Genomic DNA, 4,221 nt, shown 5'->3' with positions numbered 1-4,221 from the left:
AATGCAAGACAGCATGCTTAAAAATTATACACAGGGTCACAATTTACAGAGTTGGGGTACAGGACACAGTGATGTGACACTCTGGAAGTCAGCAATTCCAGCAGGGATGTGCAGGTCCTGGAAGGCAATGGTTCACCCTGAGCAGTCCTGTGAACCTCAAGTTACAAACAGGGGAAATAGACACATAAAGTTGTGGGAGTCAAAGCTGAAGCTGCAAATTTGGCAAGGGTTAATAGCAGGGAGGAAAAGGAATGCATGAAGGACAATTCACAGCAGTTTTATGTTGAACACAGATGTGAATTAGAGTCAATCTGTGGTTCTCTCCCAACCAGCTGCTGAGATGGTGATGGGGTGGTTTCCTTCAGCAGACAGCTGAGGTCACTCCAGTAACTCTTGGGGAGGATTATTTCTCCCCTGTTATCACCCCTAGTATGTGCTCACAGCTTTATACGTGCTTTTCTTGCAGTCCTGATGTCAGTATATAGACTTGTTCTTTCACCCAGACTTTTCCTGGAAGGAATACAAATTTCAGGTAGTAAACCATCCCCTCTCCCAGGGGACCTGGTTTCTAGGGAGAGCACCTGCCTGGACTCTCTGTGGTGGCTCCAGAAGAATTTTCTGAGGCTCTTGTTTCACCTGAAGTTATGTTGTCCTCTTCCCCTTTCATGGTCCAGGTCCTGACCAGCATCTGACACCTTAGGAAGGTTATAAAAATAAATACTTGAAAGAATCTGAGCAGAGCTGAAAATCTGAACCAGGTCTGGCTTCAATTAGTCTGTGGAAGAGTGAAGTCAGGGTAGGGCTAGAGAGTGGGAAAATCAGGGAGTGCTGGAAAGAGGTGCTGAACCTTTGGGTGTCGTATGGGCTGGTGAAGCCCATCCTGTGCAGCCTGCGTGCTCTGAGACAGCACAGTGAGGACCAGGGGAGAACAGCCAGAGGACAGAATAGGCAAAAGAGGTAAAAGAAAAGGGTCATGGTTGCAAACAGCATTATAGAACAATTTAGTCTGGATTAGGTCACTCCAAACAGGTGCTAAATGTTTATTGATCATTTTTTTCTTTCTACTAGTCCCAATCACTGTTCCTGTGCATCTCTGTGTAGTTCTTAAACCATTCAGGAGATGTCTGTGTACCAACAAGCCACCAGAGGTACAGCAATAGTGGGAAGGAGCAGAGGAAGGAACTGGACATGAACAGAAACCCCTGAAAACATCAGCAAGTGCTACAAGGTGTGGGAGGAAAGAGTAGGCAAGAGGCCAAGTCAATGGCTTTCAAGTGCTATTGCTTTCTCCTACCTTTCACTTTACTATCCTGATACAAGTCCTTGTGGGAAGGATTTGTCTTTGGTCCAATGACACCATTCTTCACACTCATTTGTGCCCCAGCTGAAAGTGTAATAGACCCCCTCAGTGATAAAAATTAGGTCGGGGGATTTGTAAAATACACAGCACTGGGGATTTGAAACTGCAGAATACCTGCCTCTCAGCTTGGCAGCCCTTCTGCTCCTCTGTTTCCCAACTGCATGGAAAATAAAGGCTCCAGGGAATATAAAAGCTCTGCTCACACACTAAAGCAGCACGGCTTACTGGAGTGAAAGGGCTCACAGGAAGAAGTGGCAAAATTCTCATTGCCTTTAGAGAGGCCAAGACTTTGTCTGACACTTTTCATTGAAGTTTTGTGTATGGTTCCCACTGCTTTCCAAGTGGGACATAGATCTTTTGGGGTGAAAGAGCTTGTCAGTGACCCTGCAGCAAAAAGAAGAGAAGGAATGAAATTCAGTACAGGGAGTGTGATGGAGCTTGCTCAAATTCCTTTGAGGGAAGGAAAAGGTTTTATCCTGTTCCCGGGCATATGGCAACATAGCAGAGCCCTTTCTGCTTGCTGTATCACACGGCTAATAAAACTCCTGTGCTCCACACACAGCAGATGGTTTTGTGGCTGATGAATGAACCAGAATGGGATCCTGTTCCCTTTCCTGCAGCTTTCCTGCAGTGCTAGAAGGAGCAAAGGTCACCTGTGAGTCGCTGTATGTGTCGATAATGTAGCAGAGCAGGGCTGTTAAACCTTGACAGCTTGAAGGAGGGATCATCCAGGGGGCGGGGAAGAGAAGAGAGATGAGTGAGATTTCAAATGCTGTGTTAGAGACACTGCAGAATCTTTCATCAGAAAGGAGAAGGTATTTTAAAAGCTGCCTCTGCTGAGTGAGCTTTTGCAGGACTGCAGTGACATAGCAGACTCCAAGGCCAACCTTCCCCAACTGGCCTTCTCCCTGCACCAAAAACATTCCCAGGTTGAACATGGACTCCCCATGCAGAAAATTACATCTCTCATAATAAATTATTCACAACTGAGTTTTCTCACTTTCCTTGCAGTGGCTGTGTGGCACCAAAAGAGATCTTCCACTGATAGGCTGTAATTCCTGGAGTCTTACTGGCTTTGCCAACCACTTTTACTCCCTATAGTTTGGTCAAAAGCCATAATCAGCCTCATAAATGTGTCTGGAGAAGTTTACATAGAGTTATATATGGGGCAAAATAAAGGTTTTTATGGCAGCTTGAGCCAGGACTGTGTGTGCAGAAATACACTAGAAATTGTTGTCTCTTGGGGCATAAATCTGCGATCTCTCCATTTGCCATGCAGGAGAGAGGTCAGGACTATGTAATGTCTGAAGGAACAAACTGAAGACTTTCTTTATAATAAAAGATGAACATGAAAGCACAAAGGGTATAAACAGTGTAGAGATGATTTCTGAGTCTGCAATTTGAGGGTTGAGCAGCACCAGCTCACACAGTGTTGGCTTCATGGGGTGCTCTTCAGGACTTTACTCTTCAGCTGTGATGTCTGTGTGGGGCAGGAAATTATAAGTGTTCAATAAAGCCCTGCAGAAAACCTGTGGAAAAGGAGAAGGAAGAATTCTCCACGTTGCTGAAGCCCTCCCTGCTGCTTCCCTCCTCACTACTCCTCTGTGGACTCTAATAAATAGCAAACAGCTGCTGGGGCTCATTCCTTGCTGTTATAGAACAGTAAGAAGTGTCCACATTGAGCTTAAAAAAAAGTCTTCTAATAACAGCATACCTCCCTTAAACTGCTTCCAGCACAACCATTCCACAGAAATCATCCCATAAACACTTCTGAAGATCCCAGTAAACCATGAATGGCCTCCACCAGTATTTTTAGAGGACTCCTTGGAGTAAACTGAGAGCAGGCAGCCACTGTTGGTGCCAGCATCTCGCTTGCTCCATTCTCTCTTTTTCTCCTACTCCCCCAGGGGTTTTCATGGTCTCAGTTAGTAAAATGTGTCCTGTGATGCTGAGACAGTCTTTGTGTTCCTCTGCTGTCCTGCTCTGCCTGTGAAACAGCCCACCCTCCCTGCCAAGCTGGGACAGCCCTTGCAAGCCCCCAGCCCTGCTCTGCAGGATAATTCTTCCCTGTGTTTCAGCAGGCACTGCTCTGCTGGGCCGGGGCATCTGTGGGGGCAAGAGAAGACCCCATAGACAGATGCAGGTAAATGCTACCATCCCTCTTCCACTGGTGCTTACAAAGACAGCCCTGTGGAATCCACCCAGTGCTGACCCCTGTAAATAAGAGACTGAACTGCCATGGGCTGCCATGAGCACAGGAGAGATACTACTGCGACAGGTGCCTGGGCATGAAATCAAAAAACAAGTGTCTCCAAAAAAGAGAAGAGAGACCAGCTTTCAAACCCAGCAGCTGCCTTGAAACAGCTGAGCAGGGAGGACAGGGGCAAGGCAGCTTCCCTGAACTGGGAAGCACTGGTTTAAGAGAGGCTGAAGGGCAACAGGGAGAGAAGACGGGACCGGCAGCAAGTGCAACCTGGTGCTGCAAATCATCCCCTTCACCAAGAACCTGGGCCTGGCTCCCATTCACTCATAGGCAACTGCAGATGGACGTGATGAAACACATTCCTTGGAACTGCTGCCCTGACAAAAGGAGCTGTTGCACGAGCTGCGGAACCCCTGCTTGGAAGCTGGTGCTATTGCATGTGTCATAAATCTTAAGCTGTGACTGAAAGTTTTCCCATCATCAGTATATCCAAAATAACTTTTTAAATGGGGATTATCTGCTGCTTAGTGACACAGTAACTTTGCTGCAGGAAATGGTGGATTCTCTCCCTTCCATCAGATTTTGCAGAATTTTCAAACTTCCTCTCTCTAACTCCTTTTTTGCTCTGCCAGAGCTGGAACAAATTGGATTTCAGGAT

The 4,221-nt window shown here is 46.6% G+C and overlaps 1 long non-coding RNA gene across 1 annotated transcript; it reads right to left on the bottom strand.

The window, feature by feature from the left end:
• Positions 1-473: 473 nt before the first annotated feature.
• On the bottom strand, positions 474-3,955 carry LOC135295606 (uncharacterized). The gene is made up of 4 exons (XR_010357729.1): positions 3,834-3,955; positions 1,475-1,744; positions 1,295-1,384; positions 474-695 (listed from the first exon to the last, which is right to left on the bottom strand). It is a non-coding gene; the product is annotated as an uncharacterized LOC135295606 (long non-coding RNA).
• Positions 3,956-4,221: the final 266 nt, after the last annotated feature.

Source organism: Passer domesticus, chromosome 2 (genome assembly GCF_036417665.1).
Source record: "Passer domesticus isolate bPasDom1 chromosome 2, bPasDom1.hap1, whole genome shotgun sequence".
In the NCBI taxonomy this organism is placed as follows: domain Eukaryota; kingdom Metazoa; phylum Chordata; class Aves; order Passeriformes; family Passeridae; genus Passer; species Passer domesticus.
Note: the sequence above shows the minus strand (reverse complement) of the source record. Positions and strands in the feature narration are given on the sequence as shown.